At 45.0% G+C, this 19,927-nt stretch overlaps 1 protein-coding gene across 4 annotated transcripts in view; it reads left to right on the top strand.

Annotated features, from left to right (window-relative positions):
• Window positions 1–440: 440 nt before the first annotated feature.
• DENND2A (DENN domain containing 2A) overlaps window positions 441–19,927 on the top strand; it is a 69,528-nt gene continuing 50,041 nt past the window's right edge. For 2 of the 4 annotated variants that reach the window (XM_077935057.1, XM_077935058.1), the window contains exon 1: window positions 442–808. The gene's annotated coding sequence lies outside the window, so the exon portion shown is untranslated. Of the gene's footprint in view, window positions 809–19,927 lie in introns of all 4 variants that reach the window. The other 2 variants (XM_077935056.1, XM_077935059.1) reach the window with 2 other exon arrangements.

Below are 19,927 nucleotides of genomic sequence, written 5' to 3'. Positions count from 1 at the left end.
AACTTTGCAAAGCAGCTTTGGCTTGGGATGCACTTGAAACGTGATAATAATAGTAATAAATTGGTTTTTTATGATTTTTTTTATGGCAGAAGTGGAGGAACTGAAACGGATAGCCCCCTTCCGTAGTTCCCCACCACACCCTGACCCCCAAATGTTGTCCCCCAGCAGGTCCTGTTTGCGGCCCTCCCCACCCCGTAAATCCTCGAGTATTTTGGGTTGCCATGGCAATGCGGCCTGCTCTTCAGCCAGCTGCAGATTAGCTCACTGGGAAAGAGTCAGGATGGGTCAGGCTAGGGAAGGGTGGGAAGAAAGACACAGGAGGAGGAGAAAAGAAAAGAGGGGGAGGGGAAAAAGAAAGGAGGTGGTATTAGGATTTGGAGGGGGAAGGAAGAGAGAGACCGCCATAAAGTCAGGAAAAGAAGCGGTCGGGATGGGGGGCGGGGAGAAAAGCAGCTGATGGGTTTTTTTTGAGGGGGGGGGAGAGAATTGCAGCAGCGACAGCAAGAGGAGGGAAAGGGAAACTTGGGAAGATTTCGCCGTGGAAGAAGCTGATCCTTTCTAATGGAGCAGACGGGGTTGCAAAGAGAGAGGGAAATCCTTTAAAAATCCGTGAGGGGGCTCTGTTAACAAAAGGGAGGAACTACGGCGGGGGCGAGCAGAGCAGAGCAAAGGGAACTATGCAAGCAGAGGCTGCTTCGGTCGCTGCTGCTGTTGCTGCTGCTGCTGGAGTCGCCAGGCTGGAGTTTCCCAAGATGAGAACAGAAGGCAGATGGGGGGACAGGCCGGCTACTGCCATTGAGCAAGGTAGGTAGGCGGGGGGGGGGGTTTCTTTTTTTAGGGGGGGGGGTCTGGCTTCATGTGCCAAATCCTGCAGCTTGTGGTGGGAGGGGGGTAGGGGAAGGCTCTGTCTTGGGATCCCTTCAAGGTTTGCGCGGTGGGGGGAGGGGATCTGCTTGTGCAAAATGACCGGGTCGCTTTTGGCTTGCGGGGGGGGGGGAGGTGACACCCCGTGGTTAGTTGGTGTGGTGGTGGGCGGGCAGGACGGTGGTGTGGGGCAGGAGCCCCCTTCAGCAGGAAGGCACTGCTCCCCACTCTCCGCAGCTGGGCTGGCGGACCGCATGGGGAACTACAGTACAGTACGTGAAGAAATGCATGTGAGCATCCGAAGAACACCCCTTTTTGCGAAGATCCTTAAATCCAGAGGGTTTTTTTTAAAAAAAGTAGTGCCTAACTGCACCGCTGCTGCCCGTAGTTGACTAATGGTCTCTAAGCTTTTGGCTTAGAAGAGGAGGATCGAAAAGGAGGAGAGCGGGTCGGGTTGCCCTCTGGAAATCTGCGCGTGAATTCCTAGTGGCGGGATCGTTTGGAAGTGATCTGCAGGGTTATCCATTGGGATTTATGGAGACCTGGCGGTATTCTGACTCGCTTGAAGGCGGGAGACGTTTCCACAGTGGAGAAAGGGTGACTTATTGCGAAAAGCTGTGAATCGTCATGGAAATGGCTACCTCAAAAGCACGGGTTTCAAAATGCCACAGAATCTTGTTGGATTACCCCCCCCCCGCCCCCATCAAAGAAGGGAAAGTCTCCTTACCAAATCCACAGGCTTGGCTAAGAGGAATTGTGTGGGTCACACCAGTTGGGCGTGGGGAAACCCTCCTCCCTTTTCGGCTACATTTTCGGTGCTCTTAGGAATGCAGATAAAACTTTCTGGCATAAAAGCTGCTGAGTTTGCCTTTCCGTTTTCAGGAGCAGCAGATAAAAGGTTCATCCTAGCTGATTCCAGGTCTGTTCAATCTTACTGCAGTGTGCTTTAGTTTTATTAACTTTTAAACCCTATTTAGAGAATTGAGTCCAATTAGATGTTTCATATCACACTGTTCTGTAAGGTTTTTTTCTCTTTCGATGGAAGGTAAACTGAAGTGATGAGTAAATCCTTGCATGGAAATAATCCATCTTCTCTCCGTTCATCTTGTTAAAAAGAGAGAGGCTTGGCGAAGGTCTTCACAAGCCTGCTATAAAAAATAGGGATAACTTGTTTTTTTAAAAAAAGATTGTAAAAAAATAATGGGGGGACTGCAGGAAAAAACCTCAAGTGTAATTCACTAGGTTTTAAAAAACGGAATGGTTGTGTAATAACCCCCAAATTTCTCAATTCACTTGGAAAGCAAAGTTACACCCTGGGATTGATGAACAGTTTGTACAATGCCATTTTAACTTCCTGGCGTAGGGCCCATCCATCCAATCTCTTCCCCTCCATCCCCCCCCCCCCCCAAAAAATACACATTTCTTCTAAGGACGACACCAGAACTTGCTGTAGTTCAGTGGACAATGCTCTAATTTTACACAAATGGATTGTTTAGTCTCCAAGTTAATCCATGGCCATTCCTACCATTGGACAATGTGAGGTGACCTGCCTCAAGCAGGTTTTGTACAGTATTGTTTTAAAGGGCAGCAAAATATCATTTTGTTCATTTTTAAAATAAATTATACAATTTATTTTTTACCATGGAGGCATACCTTGGATCTTCTGCCCCCAAGTGACTCGGTGTTTAGAGTAGAGTAATCTGTGGCCTTTAGATCCAACCACAGTATGGGATCAATTGACTACCATAGAGGGGAGTGGGATTGTATGGCTGTAAAGTATTTTACCCACTCAAAAAAAAATTAAAAAAAAAAATTACGCATGTATATAGTAGCAAATGGCACATTTCCATTGTCTAGAAAATTGCGACGGTGGTGCTTGCATCACAACAGAGCTTCGTCTTGGATGTAGCTATGAAATGTTCCATATTTTTTTGAGAAGCTTTAAATTTCCAGCACCAGATTCCAAAGTGGAACAACTGAGACAGACACATTTTTTTCTGCCCAAATTATAGAGAGGGAAAGTAGTAATAATTTTGTTTTGGGGTGGGGCAGGGGGTCTCTTGGAGCTGAGGGCTGTAGTAGTGGCTGATTTTCATCCTTCTCATAGTATAAACTTCAATCCAAAGTCAACACAATATCATATTCCCTTAATCTTAACATACATGCTTGGTGCTTTTTGGCAAGCTGGAAATGAACATTGCTTCTCATTGGTGGCACTAGATAATTGATGGGTGTGACTGAACTTAGTTACTATTACTTTTTTAAATATCCATGTGCTGTACAAATTGAAGGAAAAAGAAGAAACTCCTCTGTGTGTGCGTTCTGAATAATCTTCAATAGTTGTTTCAACATGGGGCATATACTATGAAATATTTTCCGTGGCACTTGGGATTTGGTTGTGGTTGGTAAGCCCATTAGCTTCCCAGCTAATTGTGCCCTTTAAATGATGGCCATTAACTAGCTGCCTTGTCCTTGCATTGGCTTGGGTGGATTAAGAACCCAGGAGAGTTGCTGTCGTCATGCTTTTGACGCTGATGTGTTGGTCCAGCATCAACTCCTTGCTTGTAACCCTGGTGAAACTGCCCACATATTAGTAGGCCTAGGGAAGACAGGTGCCAGGATAAAGTTGGGTGTGCTTCCAGCCATCGTTGAGCCTTTATTTTATGTGGTGCAATGGATAGTCAGAAACATTCTTTTAGGTAGCATCACTAGTTTGCTGCAATGCTTTTGCAGCAGGAGGGGGGCCGCTATTACATTCTCCAGATGTTGTGGGGCTGCAGCTCCCATGAATCTTGTCCTCTATATATTTCTACCTTTGGCCATGCTGGTTGGGGATGTTGGTAGTTGAAGTCTAACAGCATCTGGAAGACATCACATTGGCATTGCTTGTGTTAGAAACTCCATGGTGAGGAAGGACTGTCTCCTGTCTAGGCACTTACCTGGATAAAATCTGTTTTTCTTTAATTGCATCACAGACGCTTAAACCATTCCCTGTACTTTTTTTGTGGCATTCATCTGGGTGTTAAGAGTTAAAGAAGATATGACTGGGCAGAGCCATGCTCCTTTTATTAATATGTCTTTCCCATTCACATATAAACTGTGGAGGCATCTACAACAAAAGGAGTGAACTGATTATGGTAGCCAAACCCTCACTGCACCTTGCCTCCCTTGCAATCTGTTGCAGAAAGTGCCCCGTGGAAGCGATTGATTGAACAAACCTTCTGTGATGCTTCCTTCGTGGCCTAAGATCTGGCACTGTATTTTTCAGAGACCAAAGCTTTTATTCATGGTTGCCTGTTCCCTTGTTTGGCAAGGTCCGTTGAAGGAGCACACTGCCCTGGGCAAGACCCAGCTGCTTGCGGCGATGTAGCAATTCCTCTCTGCCAATTTGTGGATGGCGTTTTGGCTTTTTCCAGTGTGACATCTAGACCACTTTGCTAAGAAAAAAATGGAGAGGGCAGTGATTTTTTCCAGTCAGTATTAGTGCAAAATACCTAACAAGTTTTAGTTTTGGTTCAATGTGCAATCTCTGTAAGTAAGAGAAAATTAACTTTAAAGCAAAAGGCATCATCATACTTTCAGGATGCGCTCCAGCCAATCCCCAAAGCATTTGCAGGTGCAGAGCAGGGCCAGCGGGTGGTCTGGCCTTCAGACGGCCTGTAGAGATTCCCAAGGGCCAGATAGAGGCCTGGAAGCTGCATTTGGCCCCTGGGACTGAGATGCCTCACCCCTGATTTACAGGATGGAATGGTGGTGGATACTGTTGTACTGTCTCCTTTTCCCTCCCCAAGAATCCTGGTTCTTATTTGGTGAGCATGCTGAAACTTTCTGTTAGAGATCAACAGAATTCCAGTTCCCAGGGTTCCCTTGGGAGGCAAATTGACTCTTTGAACCAGTTTAAGTCTCTAGTGCGCTATAGATATACCTTGAAAGTTTCTGTGCCAGGGTGATAAACCACAAAAAAGTGCTACACTTTAGTACTGGCCAATGACAGGTTAACAAATCTTTGTTTATACTCCTGCGGTAAGTCCATGTGGCTCTTTTGCTGTGTGAGGGTTACTGAGTGTGCTTGGGACGGGTTTTGTTTTTATTGTCCTAGTAAAACTTTGTGGCTGCTTTCCTTGAACCGCCAAGGAATTTAGCAACTGATGGAGTAACACAATTGCAAGTTGGCGTGGAACCGGCTACATTTTCAGGACCTGCCAACCCTTATTGCTTATTTACTAATTTGTGTTTATTACTTGAGCTTTTGTTTAAAACCTTTGGCTATTGATGACAAAAACATACAGAAGATACATACATTGTATTCCATTTCTGTGCTGGTTTCAAAGGAAGGGAGATAATTTTATTATTTATAAAGACTTTAATAGACTTCCTTAGGTGACTGCAAAAGTATGCAATTTTCAGTTTCAAAGACTGCATTATGAAATAGATGTAAGCTCCATCAAATACAATTAAGCATACTTCTGAGGAAATACAAATTGGATTGTGCTGTACAGGTCTGAAAGCTGGCATATTCCTGCACCTATATTGGCACTCATTTTATCTATTTGTATCTCCTGTAATTGGATTGGACAGAAGTTTTGTAGTGTGTTACATTACTTTGTGAGTTGTTCCCAAGTAAGTGTTCACAGAATTGCAGCCTCACAGCAGAAGCTTGTGCATGTTTACTCAGAAGTAGGACTCTTTCTCATTGGTGGTTCCCCACCTGTTGCAGAATTCCTTCCTCAGTAACATTCATTTGGCACCTGTGTTGTTCTGTTGTCTTTGGGTGCCAAGCTTAGACATGTCGTGATTTTAAACGAAATGAATTTCTACCACTGAGTCATGGCCCTTCCACGTTCCTCCTTCTCTGGTGTAGTGGAGTACAGTTTTGTGCTTTGTAATAATAATAATAATATAATAATAATATATCATTTGTACCCCGCCTATCTGGCTGGGCCTCCCCGGCCACTCTGGGCAGCTCCCAAGAGAGATTAAAAATACATTAAAACATCATTCCTTAAAAACTTCCCTAAACAGGGCTGCCTTCAGATGTCTTCTAAACCTCAGGTAGTTGTTTATCTCTTTAGATTTTCAAAAACAACAATATTAGATAGCAGCCTTCCCCCATTTCAGCTTCAGACCAAGATACAGGTGTGAAGATCAATCTCATAGCAAGAAAAACAAGTATTTCCTGATTAAGTTCCCTGTGTATACTCACTTGAGTGAAAAATGTTCCATCTCCTGTTGCCTGGATTTCCACTGACTGATCAGAATCTAAGAGGAGCAACCAGTTCCAAAGAGCGCTAAGGTAGGAGGAAATTGTGTGTTAGACTATTACTCCTCTGAATGGAATTTTTCCTTGCACACGCTACATCTCTCCCCATCGATTTACTTTAGGAGCTGAATTTCCGCCTCTCCGAAGCCTCACCCACCCAGCATGTGGGAGCTTGCCAAAACGCATGTAGACAACCACTTCAGCCACTAGCAATGAACTTTTCCTATTGGAAAGGAATGAAAATGACAACTTTTCCTCCATGTGCGCGCGCGCGCACACACACACACACACACACACTCCAACATTATAAATAGCCAATTTAGGCTTTTCAAGTCTGAATATTGATAGCTTGGTTGCAGCTTAGAAATTATAAGAGAGTGAAGTGGAACCAGCTGCAGTTGACTCCTCTGCAAATGTATTTGTGAATTTAAGCGATAGGATTGATTTGGAGATATGTGTGGTGCTCAGTGCATAGGCTGTTTATTTTCTGTGGAAGAGCTTCTGGAGCGGGGAAGATGGTTCATGTGATATGTGTCCTGATAATGGTGAACAATATCATGCCAACGGAGATCTTCATAGACAATAGATGCAACTTTCTGATGGCAACTCCAGTGATTGCAGTCTTTCAGCCACTGCGATGGCACAGTCCCAGGAAATCCTGTTCAGCTGCAGTTGTATCAATGGGCGACTTGATTCACAAGTGACTGTTCCTCATGCAGCTTGGTCTTGGAATAAGGACAGTCAGGGTCGTAGTGTGGAAGATTCCTGGAAGGTGCGCAGATTCTGCTGAGGTCCAGTAAGGTGAAATGTGGCCACAGTGGAACGTTGTGCCATCTCTACTTGTGGGTGCAGAAGGCAGGAGTGGGGTTGATGTGAACAGATGCATAAGATTTGGGCGCCATTGTGGGGGAATGACTTGGGACTGATTGGATAGGCCTGAGAAAAGGAAGTGGTGATGCAGCGAACATGTTGCTTTGTTCACCAGACACTGAAGGGCTGAGCTCACTGCTGCTTTGCTTGGAGCAAGAGATTTCCAGGCTATCCAAACAGCTGTAAAAGTTCTTGCTCTGCAGTAGTCTTGCAAGCTGGGGAGAGGGGAGGGGGTGACGTTTATGTGATGGAAAGGAGCAGAAAATTGCTTTTCCCGAATGATTTCTTCTCTCTTGTGCATTGGCTACCGGCCAACCATGCTGGAAACTCTGCTCACATGACAGGAGGAGAGTGGGTGTGAGGAAAGAGGCCCACAACAAGAGAAAATGGGGATGAGGCGGTGGAAAAACAAAAAGCAAGTGAATATCTGGCCAGGCTGAGCTTTGAATCTGTACTGTAGTTCATGCTGGGAATGCTCTAGGTCCTAGAGCACTCACACGTGGGTAATTCTAAGTGGGCTACTTTTGGAAGATGGAGCATTAATCCTTCCAAACCCAGAATCTAATTGAGGGAGCAGGAAACATAGGCAGCTCCTATGACTGTGTTCATAAGTCATGATTCAACCATGGTTTATCGCAATGGGAACAAGCCCAGCCAGCCTCCCTTCCCCAGGCCTGCACATCCCCCCCCCTCCTTCTCCACTTCCAGCATGGCTGAGAGGAGCAGTTCAAAAGGTTTGCTTCCTTTTTGTTTGACTGCAGCTTCTCACATTTGTAAGAGCTCCCCAAAATGTGGATAATCTTAACTATGGTTTGTTTGAAACAAGTCAACTTCAATATGTCATTGATGAAGCTGGCTTGTTTCAGCAAACAGTAGTGAGGATTTCATCACAGTTTAGGGCTCCGATGTATCACTAAACTGAGGTTAATCAAAATGGGAAGCAAAGGCTCCTGATCACCTCATCACAGTCACACCAGAGGAGAAAAGAGGGGGAGGCTAGGCTAGTTCCCATCATGATGAATGGTTTATTTACTCTTCAAGTGATAAGCTATGACAGTGCCTGTTCTTTTGGTTAGAGACATATACCATGGGTAGGCAAACTAAGGCCCAGGGGCCGGATCCGGCCCAATCGCCTTCTAAATCTGGCCCGTGGATGGCCCGGGAATCAGCATGTTTTTACATGAGTAGAATGTGTCCTTTTATTTAAAATGCATCTCTGGGTTATTTGTGGGGCATAGGAATTCATTCATTCCCCCCAAAAAAATATAGTCCGGCCTCCCACAAGGTCTGAGGGACAGTGGACCAGCCCCCTGCTGAAAAAGTTTGCTGACCCCTGACATATACAGTCGTACCTTGGTTCTTGAACGCCTTGCAACTCGAACGTTTTGGCTCCTGAACTTCAAACATGGAAGTGAGTGTTCCGGTTTGTGAATGTTCTTTGGAACCCGAACGTCCAACATGGCTTTCACAGCTTCTGACTGAGTGCAGGAAGCTCCTGCAGCCAACCGAAAGCTGCACCTTGGTTTTCAAACATTTTCAGAAGTGGAATGGACTTCCGGAACGGATTCCATTTGACAACCAAGGTACGACTGTAATAGGAAAGCATAATTGCCTTTGCCTAATAGTTCACGGAGGGACGCGGGTGGCGCTGTGGGTAAAAGCCTCAGCGCCTAGGGCTAGTCGATCGAAAGGTCAGCGGTTCGAATCCCCGCGGCGGGGTGCGCTCCCGTTGCTCGGTCCCAGCGCCTGCCAACCTAGCAGTTCGAAAGCACCTCCGGGTGCAAGTAGATAAATAGGGACCGCTTACTAGCGGGAAGGTAAACGGCGTTTCCGTGTGCGGCTCTGGCTCGCCAGAGCAGCGATGTCACGCTGGCCACGTGACCCGGAAGTGTCTCCGGACAGCGCTGGCCCCCGGCCTCTTGAGTGAGATGGGCGCACAACCCTAGAGTCTGTCAAGACTGGCCCGTACAGGCAGGGGTACCTTTACCTTTACCTTTAATAGTTCACGGGTGGCGCTGTGGGTTAAACCACAGAGCCTAGGACTTGCCGATCAAAAGGTCGGTGGTTCGAATCCCTGCGATGGGGTGAGCTCCTGTTGCTCGGCCCCTGCTCCTGCCAACCTAGCAGTTTGAAAGCATGTCAAAGTGCAAGTAGATAAATAGGTACCACTCCGGTGGGAAGGTAAACGGTGTTTCCGTGCACTGCTCTGGTTCGCCAGAAGCGGCTTAGTCATGCTGGCCACATGACCCGGAAGCTGTACGCCGGCTCCCTTGGCCAATAAAACGAGATGAGCGCCGCAACCCCAGAGTCAGCCACGACTGGATCTAATGGTCAGGGGTCCCTTTACCTTTAACAGTTCAAGATGATCTTTGTTGCCATGTGAAATCGCAGGCTGTGCACTACATGGTGCCTTAGCATAGATGTGCATGTATCTGCAGGTATGCACACTAGGGATAAGGTGGATCTGGGTCCAAGATTTCTCTTCAGGAGCTGGACCTCTAAGGAATGATCAATCTAGCTCAACTAACAGAATTTTAACATGCCCCTCCAAAGGCAAAAATGGGGACAGATTTACCAGGTACAAGATCCAGGATGTTGTGACTGCCTCTGGTAAATAGGGGCAACTGGAGCATACATGTCTGTGAACCAGCCCTCCATCTGTCAAAGATTTGGTGAGTTCCATGAGATCATGCTTTCTTGCAACTAAATCATGTCTGAAGCCAAGGTTAGTTAGGATTGATAGCTCTGGGCCAGATGAAGCATTGGCCTGGCTTAGGCGTATATTCCTTATCTTCTCAGTTGTGTGCCTTTTTAATGAACTGCATTTACAAAGCCATGAAATCATCAGAGTTAACCTCCCCATTTCCTTCCTACAATCTTGGCTGACAAACTGCATTACTGCAAGCAGCTCAGGCAAGAGCGATAATTGCGCTGCTCCTCTGCCAGGACTGAGGATGAATAGGCTTGCATATAGCAATGATTACATCAGCCTGATAGCATGTTGGAATAAGAGAGTGCTGGCAGGTCCATAGCACCTCTTTAGGAGGGAAGTTGATTCTATTAGGGCTCATCCACTTCTGGTTTTGTGCAGCAGCATCCTCTCTTCTTTTTCTTTCTGGTGGTATCATCTAAAGTTATTGTTTAGCAAGCACCAACAACATAGTGGACATTGAAATTCCCAGCCAGTGCCTCCGTTTTGACCAGTGCAGGTGCACCCACCTGCGCATGTCTGTTTGAGCAGCCTGTTGTAATTATTTATGTGCATCGTCCGCACAGGGCAAACACCACCTTGTCCTTTTTCAGGTGTCACTTGGCAGCTGTGGTCAGTAAGGACATGAATAGTGGCCTGTTCCCTACTCCCCTGGCCCTGGCTAGCAGTTGAGGGATGTTGCTGGGAGCTACAGGGTGCCTGTGCAGATGCAGCTGTTGGTTACACTCCCTAAGCAATAATGTTTGCAATTAGGACAAGCTTTGCAAAAATTGAGCTGCTAGATCAAATCCCGGAGGCCTGGCGAGAGTTCAGGTGTTAGTTGTAACTGACTTGTTGAGTAGCCTTTGAACTCTGCAAGAGGCACCCAACTAACAATTAAGATTAAAATTTAAAGGGAAAAGAACACATCTCTTAAAAAGAAAACCATTTAAAATCTGCTGATTATCCTTAATGTATCACAATAACACATGCCTGTGATATTGTTGTGTTGTTATATTTTTTAAAAAAGAGAGATCCTTTTTTCATTTTCATCCAAGGTGTCTGTCTTTCCCTGATAGGTTTGCCTGATGGGGCAAAAGTGCCATAAGCTGTTGCAAACATTTGTAGTCTACACGCAAAGCCAGTCTGGAGTTTGGCTTAAGGGGAAATAATGAGTGCCAAGAGAGGTGGAAAGGGCACCAGTTGCGGTTTTGAGCTAACTTGAAAGACATTTCTAAGGACCTAACAAAACATTTAACATACAAAGACACATTGCATGCTTCTAGCAAACCCCTGACAAAGACTGTTATTTTTGTTTAGAGTAAGCAGATGTCTAAAAACCCAAGGTGGAGGTGTGGGTTGGCAATTAGGAGCATAATTTGGGGGTACAGAAACCAATGGGCAGTGAAAAGGATTAGACACTCACAACCCACTTAAAGTGGTTTTGCTTTGCTTTGCTTTGCTTTCCTTTCCCTTTCTTTATTTTCCTTTTGGGGGGGAGGGAGAGTAATCAGAATGTTGTGTTCATGTTTAGTAGTGTTTAGCGGGACACACAAAATAGGTAAGCTGTGATGTTATTATCCAAATGGTACCATCCAATTAAGAAAATCTAGTCCGTTAATCAGATTGGCACATGAATGCAATTTCTGACGAAGAAGTAAATGCATATGGCAGGAGGAATACTTAATACCATTAACATGTGATGATGGCGCTTTGCAAAGTTCCATGCCCTGAGCTGTATACCATTTCAAATTCAACATACAGGAGTTAACAGAGGATGGAGCTGGAAATGGAATAGGGTAAACAGAACGCTGGGTTGAGGTGAGACAATGGAAGAGGAGGCTATTCTAGTCCAGGTGAGAGGCGATCAGGGTGTGAACTTGGTTTTTTGCCGAGAGTGTTCATATTTTTGTAAAGAGAGGGTAATATGACTTGGCAGCGGACTTGATATGGTGAGTGAGGAGTCAGAGTTGAAGACAAGGCTTTGTTACATGTTCAGCAGGATGGATAAAGACTAAACACCCAGCCTTAATAAGTGAAATGGTTGCAATTACATTCTGATATCTTGAAAAGGCTTTCAGCTGGGCAGGAATTGTGGGTGGTGAGGATGAGCATAACAGGATGGTTGCGTAGGCCCAGGGTGTGGCTTCTGCGTTAGGGGGATACGAAGCTCGTACTAAGGTATAAGCGCTAAAGTTGTTCTGGAAGAGAAGAGGAGGGCAGACCCTCCCTCTCCTTTGCAGATGTTCAGCTGGTTTCTCGCCAAGCAATAGTTTTGTAGCAGCCAAGAGAGGAGTATGCAGTGCACGCCTCTGTGTATACACGATATAACAAAGCAGGAAGGGTGGAAGTCCTCTGGGTAATCAGCCTCTTGGGATTCCTCCTCCTTTTTAAAAAAAAAAGGGAACAAAATCCAGGTTGTTGTTGTTTTCATTTATGGAGCAGAATGATGCAAACTTCATGGGACAATACTGGTGTTTCTAAGCAGCTTCTTTAATAGCCAGCCTCAGCCAAACATTACTTTATAAGGTGCTAGAAATGTTCCAGTTCCTAGCCAGAGGAATTCCTGCTCATTTGTTGGAATTTTCCTTTCTTTGGAGGGGGGGGGTATCCTGAAAGGGAACCATCATCTTAAAATCGAGGTGAATCCAAACACTCACATAGTCAATGATCATTATAAGCCAATGAAAGCCTTCATCTTTCCCCCCTAAATGGAGAGGATGACTTAAATCGGGGGAAATAGCATGAGACTGATGGTGGACACGCATACATAATACTTTTAAACAAGAGTCCACATTTCCTCTTGGGTATTGGGCTGTGTGCTGATGGGACCTGTCACAGCCTCTTAGCAAAATGGCAGATCACCTCCTGAAATATCGTTGAGATGTGGCCTTAGCTACCTATTTTGTTTTGTGGTTCAAGTGTTGAACTTAGGCCAGGGAGACCTGGACTTGGCTATGAAGCTTGCCAAGTGTTGTTGGGACAGTCACTGTCTCAGCCTACCTTACCGCGCAGGGCTGTGTGAGGATAAAATTGGAGGAAGGGACTATGTGCACTAACTTGAATAGCTCCTTGGAGAAAAGGTTGGGCATAAATTTAGTAAAACGATTGAGTGAGTGAATGGATAAGTCTGTGTGCCTTAAGTATTATCTGACCTTTAATCTGTCCACGGATGGGGGCGGGGGGGGGGGGAATCACCAGTGAGGAAGAGAGAACCTTTGTTCTCTTGTCTATTCCCAAGCATATTCAGCTGGCTTGGTTGCTCATAAGCTACTTGGGCTATTGAAATAAATTTGTTGATCTTATTTGTTTGCATTTTTAAACACTTTAGTAATGTTTTTTTTTAAAAAAAAAATAATAATAAAAATGTTGCATGTGATAGCAAAGTGGTTCATTTTTTGGTTTTCTTTCCTGGTTTCTATTTGTTTTCATGGATGTGTTTTCTTTCTGTATTATTGGCTGGAGGGAATGTACTGATTAGGAATGGGAGACCAGCAGCAGTTTCCTAAATAGATAGGTCTTGGTTATTCTCTCTGACATATGCTCAGTTCCATTAAGTGTCTGTAGATATTTGGGGAAGTTAATCTTTGTGGGATTCTAAATTCTTTACATGCCTGGATGTAGAGGCTCTGGTTTGCATATTGTGCTTACCCGCCCCCCGCCCCACTCTCTGTCCCTTACTACCTTGCTCACAATTGGCTTTGTTCTATCTCCAGAGTTGGAGGCAGTGATGCTTCTGAGTACCACTTGCTGGAAACCACAGGAAGGCGGGGTGGAGAGTGCTCTTGTGCTCAGGCCCTGCTTGCAGGCGTCCCATGGGCATCCTGTTGGCAGATGACTAGATGGTCCACTGCCTGGGTCCAGCAGTGCTGCTCTTATGTTCCTGTAATTTTATTTTATGTGTGGTAATCTCTTTCTCTTAAATACTGATCGCCACCTTTCCCCAAGTTTCCAAGTACAGTGGTACCTCGGTTTACGAACTTAATCCTTTCCGGAAGTCCGTTCTTAAACAGAAACCGTTCTTAAACCGAGGCGTGCTTTCCCTAATGAGGGCTCCCGCCGCCGGTGCCCTTCCACCATTCAGATTCTGTTCTTAGACCGAGGTAAAGTTCTCAAACCAGGACACTATTTCTGGTTTTGTGGAGTTTGTAAACCAAATCATTCTTAAGCAGGACTGTTCTTAAACCGAGGTACCACTGTATAACTTTTAGTAAGAAAAGAACTTTGTATAGAGGTGTTGAGTGATTTCCCACTCAAGTATAAGCACGTTTTTTTCTCTTTAATACCAACAAGTATCTACTAATATCTACACACACACACACACATTTGGGATAGTGGTGTTTGTCTTTCCATGATAGTCATAGGTTTATTTATTTACTGCATTTTCTACAGAGTTGTGCTCACAACAGTTTGCAAAATAACAGTCTAAATGCACCAACATATCTGAAAAACCAACTCCTTCCCTGCAGACCACCGCAGGTGTTAAGATCAGCAGAGGGGACCGTCTTGGTAGCTCCACCTCCCTCAGAAGTTCAGCAGTGGTGGCGGCGGCCCAGGAGAAGGAATTCTCTGTGTCAGTCCCTAAGTTGTGGAATTCCCTCCCCATAGAGGGGTGTCTGGCTTCTTCAACATAGAGCTTTTGGGTTTGGCACCTGAGATATTGTGTTTTCAGGACTCACCCTAATCTCGTGGATATAAAACATTAAAACTGTTTTTAATTCTGAATTTGAAATTGTTATAACCTGCCCTGATACCAGCTGGTGAAGGATGGTTGATGATGAAATACTGTATTCATTGTATTGTATTGTATTGTATTGTATTGTATTGTATTGTCACTATAATATAACTAGGACACCCATCGGCAAGTAATAATTCATTTAAAACAGATCGAAGAAAATTATTGGGCATAAAGCTTGCCAATAGTTCAGTTAATATCCCTAAGTAAAGCTAATGTCAATGGTTAACTAACAATGCACAGACATCCTTTTATCTAAACTCAAAAGTGAAGAACTGCCTTGCAATTCTTCCATTGGCAGCTCCCTTATGAAGCCTCGTGGGATTTGTTGGGTGGGGTATGGCAGATACCAGCAGCCATGCCCTAATGGCAAAACATTAGCCATGTTAATGGCTTCACACTTATCATCGCAGTAAGCCAAAGAATGACTTGCTGGAGCCATGCAAATGTTCTACAGCTCCCAGAGAGGAGCTCACACATCCCTTTGTTCCTTCCCCATTCCTTTAGCACAGGGCAGCTTGGCTTCACTTGCTGTCCAAAGCTGCAGTTGTGGTTAAGGTCTCCTCCTAAACTCTAATCTGTGGCCATGGTTTGTCCTGTGGTTACAGATCCTTGTAAAGGAGGAGGGATGCTGTTAAACCGTGATTCCGGCTTCAAACAGCACATGATCCCAAGCCTCATCTTAGCAGCTGCGCCGCTCTGAGTGAAAAGGTCCAGGGAGGAGTAGAGTGGGTGCAGGCTCCTCTCTGGAAGCCAACAGGCTTGTAAGCCATAGTTTGATAGATCCATGACATGTGAAATACACCTCAGTCCTGAGCATCATGGGACCATAGAATCATAGAGTTGGAAGAGACCACAAGGGCCATTGAGTCCAACCCCCTGCCAAGCAGGAAACAAGGGATGGTCAAAGCACTTTCTTTTTGGGATGCTGCAATATCTTGGAAGTACAGAAATATCCCTGCAGTTCTGCAAAGGTGGAAAATAAGAGGCTTCTGAAAAATAGCATACCAGATGTAGGACCCTCCTGTTCCCCTCACTGTGGTGTTTTAAAACATACATTTCAGTGGCTTAAAGAAAACCAAAAACCTCTTTCTCTCCAGGCCATACCGTTCTTTGCTTCCGAAAGTTGCATTTGCAAATTTCAAGGGCTTTGCATCTTCAGTTCCTTATATTGGTTTTGTTTTTGAGAATAGCGCTGTGAATCTATGACACTGTGTGGGCACACCTATGCATGGGGGAGGCTAAAAGAGAGAGATGCGTGAAAGGAGGAGGAAAGACCTCTCTCTCTCCTCCTCCTCTAGCACGTTCTTTTTAGGCTGCTGTGTTTTGCTTTTGTCTTATTGGCCATCAGTACAATGACCCAGTTAACTGCGGCATCACAGTGTGCTCCCTCCCCCACACTTCCTTTCCCCTGGCAGGACTCGGCACTCTCAAATTTCCCTCCCTAGTTCAGGAGGAATGGTGCTTCTCAGAGCTACATTCCTTTGGAAAAGCAAAGCGGGGAACGTGCTCCCTTTGGCCGTAGTAGCAGATGGCCGACTGTGACTAGAGGCAGCTATAGCACAATGCCGACACACTCGGTATCTGAATGCATGCACCAGTGCTGCTTCTCATTTTCCAAAGCGACCTCGGTTCAGGGGTGAACAAAAAAGGCAGACCTTTAAAAGTGCCCCTTTGCCTTCTGATAATGACGTCAGCTTTTTCGTTTCGTCTTAAAATCATAAGCTCCCTCACCTCCGTCTTCACGTTCAATGTTATAAAAAGGTGCAGCAAGAGATGGCAAACCTAGATCTAGCTTATTCCTGACTTTCTCCATTATCTTTTAGATATCTCTAGTAATGGAGTTTGAATTTATGATTGTGAGGCTCTTACTATGCCAGCAGGTGTTCTTTATCTTAGTAGATTTCCCAGTTGGTTCTCTCTGTATGACTGTTGAATTCTCAAACCATACTCTCAAATGTCTCTAAAGGTAAAGGGTAAAGGGATCCCTGACCATGAGGTCCAGTCGTGGCCGACTCTGGGGTTGCGGCACTCATCTCACTTTATTGGCCGAGGGAGCCGGCGTACAGCTTCCGGGTCATGTGGCCAGCATGACTAAGCCGCTTCTGGTGAACCAGAGCAGCGCACGGAAACGCCATTTGCCTTCCCGCCGGAGCCTTACCTATTTATCTACTTGCACTTTGACGTGCTTTCGAACAGCTAGGTTGGCAGGAGCAGGGACCGAGCAACGGGAGCTCACCCCGTCGCGGGGATTCGAACTGCTGACCTTCTGATCAGCAAGTCCTAGGCTCTGTGGTTTAACCCACAGCGCCACCCGCGTCTCTACATACCCACATATGTCTCTACATACCCACATATGAATAAAGTTTTGTGTGAAGTGCTCCTTTCTTACAGTTTTCTCCTTTGACCACACTATCATATTGATTTGTTTTTGTGTGTGTGAACATACAAAGCTACCGTATGCCGAATCTGACTATTGGTCTTAGCATGAAAGCATCTTCTAGGATCAGCAGTGCAGATTAGAAATATCTCAGGCAGACGTCTTTTCCTAAACTGCTTTTTACGTGAGGATGCTAGGGACTGAACAGACAACTCCCCATTTGCACGGGGGTTACGTTCCAAGGCACCACAAGTTTACATACAATATTGCATATTTGAATCACCATCGGAAAAGCCTGCAAACACCCTCTGAACCTCCTGAAACCCTTAAAAAAACCCTTTTAAAACCAGCAGCACTTACCAGATGCCAAACTCCACCACAATTGCTCCATCCAAACCTCCTTGCTCAAACTCCCAACTCTCCACAGGCCTCAACGGTCAGTACAAGGGTTCCTGGGATTGCATTTGCAAAGGCTTGTAGGATTGTTAGGTGCTGCTTTTGTGGGGGTTTTTTGCCCTTTCTGGACTCTTAGGGCTGTTTTTGCCATTTTTGAAGTCACTTCTGGTTTTGGCATGATTGCCGCATGCACAGTCTTGCTTCAGTTGGATGCTGAATTGGTTGTTGCCTGTATATACAAATATGTGCTGTACCACAGAGTTATGGCCACTGCATTTGTCTATCTAGTTCCATCAGTACATTGGTACCTTATAAGAGTAGCAAAAGACAATTCACTGCCCTGAGGATCTATCTTACAATCTAAATTTCAACAGAGAAAGAGACATTTGAGGAGGGGAAAGTAGGAAGGGGGGCAAGACAAGGTTAACAAAGCAGCAGAGAGAGGGCAAGAATGGACAAGATAACCAGGATTAGAGATTAATGTGCTGCAAATGCGGCTCTGTGCTTAGCTTTGTTTACCATGGGATGTGAACTGAGACCAAGTCAAAGACCTCATGGAAGAGGTGGGTTTCAGGGAGGCTGATGTTCCAACCTGAAAGAATTCTACGTTCGTGTTCTGGAGATTCTGCCTGGATTCAGGGAATTGGATGGCTTTCAAGTTCCCACTACACTGATATATATGGTGCGATCCATTCTTCACTAGGCTTTGTATTTAGTTCATAAAGAAATGGGAGTCATATATACACTGCATTCACATGTTGTACCCTTTTGAAATACAGTGGTACCTCGGGTTACATACGCTTCAGTTTACCTACGCTTCAGGTTACAGACTCGGCTAACCGAGAAATAGTACCTCAGGTTAAGAACTTTGCTTCAGGATGAGAACAGAAATCGTGTTCCGGCGGCGCGGCGGCAGCAGGAGGCCCCATTAGCTAAAGTGGTGCTTCAGGTTAAGAACAGTTTCAGGTTAAGAACGGACCTCCGGAACGAATTAAGTACTTAATCCGAGGTACCACTGTATTATATTTGACTGTGATATATGTCACTCACCCTTTACAGAGCATCACCTTAATAGAACTGGATAAATAAGGGTTTGGGTATTTCTCTCCCCTCCATATGTACAGTGGTACCTCGGGTTACATATGCTTCAGGTTACAGACTCCGCTAACCCAGAAATAATACCTCGGGTTAAGAACTTTGCTTCAGGATGAGAACAGAAATCGTGCTCCCGCAGCGGGAGGCCCCATTAGCTAAAGTGGTGCTTCAGGTTAAGAACAGTTTCAGGTTAAGAACGGACCTCCGGAACGAATTAAGTACTTAACCCGAGGTACCACTGTACTTGGCTATCCCTGCTGCCAACATGGTGCCCTCCAGATGCCACAGACTCCCAGCTCCCATCATCTCTGACTATTGCCCATTCTTGTTGGGGCCGATGTGAATTGGAACCCAGAAACTTTGGAACTTTTATGTAGCACCTCATCAGCAAGTTCCAACCTTTACACACATACGTTAGTTGAACAGATGCTGTGTATTTTCTTTCGCCCCCGACCCTAAATCCTGCCACTTTTCTAGTTTGCTAGAACATTATTTGCTTATTTGGGGAACTTCCTCTCCATCTTTTCTGATTCTATACAATGTAGGTCAAGCTTCTTTTTTGCTGAGATCCCGGAGGAAATGAATCTTTCTGACCTGTGTGGAAGAATGGGGGACCCAGCTTCTGCACACAGGCCATAGCAGGGCTTTTGTGTCTCTGCTTCCTTGTCACAGGAAATGCTGTAAATAGAGAAAAGGATGGGGTGGAAGGAGTTTAGGGCTACCAGATGAGAGCTGAGCACCACTCCTGGTTTTCCTGTTAGCGTTTTGTCTTCTGCACATCCGTCTTCTACATATAAACTTATTGTTGTCTCGAATGTCACTTTTTGTGTTTTGCGTAGTCTGATAACCTTGAAGCTTTGTTTTGTTTTGCTTTGTTTAAATTCCCTCTAGGAATCCTAAACGGTGACACAGTGTGTCTTTCCTTAAGCATTTTGAAGTGGCTCAAACCTAAACAATGTATTATCTAAGCCTGTGGCTGTGGTTAGATATCTAAACACACATCCACTTATGACTGAGGAAGAGGATGCCATTTTCTTAACAAGTGAGTGGCATCAATTTGATACTTAACAAGGAGTAAAACTAGGAACGATGCCATCTTTTTGAAAGTGTGTGGGGTCTTCTATGTTGGATTTTGAAAATTCCCAAATAAATGGCTCTAATGTAATCCAAAGGTGAATAAACTGGTTATATTTCACACAAAAGAGTTCTTGGAAGGTTTAATTGAGAGGCTGCATTGTGCAGCTGTAAAACAGGAAAAATTCAAACAAGGAATTGGGTAAGAGAATAAGGATAAACCTCAATGCCATTATACAATCTCTGTTGCATCATGGCTTTATCTAACATGCTAAGTATGGCTGTAGCTGCTGCCCCTCCATCCAAAAAATGCAAGATTGTGGGGAGATACAGAAATAGTGGTTTGGAGCATTTATTTTTTGGGTGGGGGGGGGGGTCAGCTGGGGAAATGGACATAGTTTTATAAAATGTTGCAGAGATAGCACCTAATGGAAAGAGATGATTCTACCATTAATGAAAACAAACTATTTCTAAGCAAGACCTTACCTGGATATTAATTTTAATGGCAATGCTTGGAAATAGTTAATGGTGCAGTAAAGGAACTGCTAGGAGGATGCTCTCAGC

This window comes from Podarcis muralis, chromosome 10 (genome assembly GCF_964188315.1).
Source record: "Podarcis muralis chromosome 10, rPodMur119.hap1.1, whole genome shotgun sequence".
In the NCBI taxonomy this organism is placed as follows: domain Eukaryota; kingdom Metazoa; phylum Chordata; class Lepidosauria; order Squamata; family Lacertidae; genus Podarcis; species Podarcis muralis.
Note: the sequence above shows the minus strand (reverse complement) of the source record. Positions and strands in the feature narration are given on the sequence as shown.